The sequence below is a fragment of the Myotis brandtii genome, unplaced genomic scaffold, assembly GCF_000412655.1.
Source record: "Myotis brandtii unplaced genomic scaffold, ASM41265v1 scaffold152, whole genome shotgun sequence".
NCBI classification, from domain to species: Eukaryota; Metazoa; Chordata; class Mammalia; order Chiroptera; family Vespertilionidae; genus Myotis; species Myotis brandtii.
The window spans coordinates 748812-749209 of NW_005355502.1; the positions used below are offsets into that span (position 1 = coordinate 748812).

The 398-nt window shown below is 61.6% G+C and overlaps 1 protein-coding gene across 1 annotated transcript in view; it reads right to left on the bottom strand.

Moving 5' to 3' along the window:
* LOC102259272 (pancreatic secretory granule membrane major glycoprotein GP2) overlaps positions 1–398 on the bottom strand; it is a 14582-nt gene that overhangs the window by 8176 nt on the left and 6008 nt on the right. The window lies entirely within an intron of this gene.

Below are 398 nucleotides of genomic sequence, written 5' to 3' on the forward strand. Positions count from 1 at the left end.
GAGATGGGGGAAGGGAGTGGGGGAGATGGGGGAGGGGAGATGGAGGAGATGGCGGAAGGGAGTGGGGGAAATGGGCAAGAAGCAAAGTCAGATCATGAGGGACTGTGTGTGGAGGCGATGGAATCCCCCTGAGTAACCGCTGGTGAAGACCTGAAGGGCCCTCTGTTCACCACCAGGAAGCGCACCATCCAGGCACAGGAGGGTGTCCGCAAGCCCCTCATCGGAATCGGATGCTCCAAACCCGGAAACCACCCAGACCATCTAGGGTCTCATCTGAGCAGAGAGCATCTCCAAGGCGACCAGGGCTGTTCTCTCCTCTCCCTGCCCCCACCCCCACGCAGGCCTGCCAGGCACACCCTCCTCCTCTTTCTTCCCCTTCTCCCCCTCCTCCTCCACCT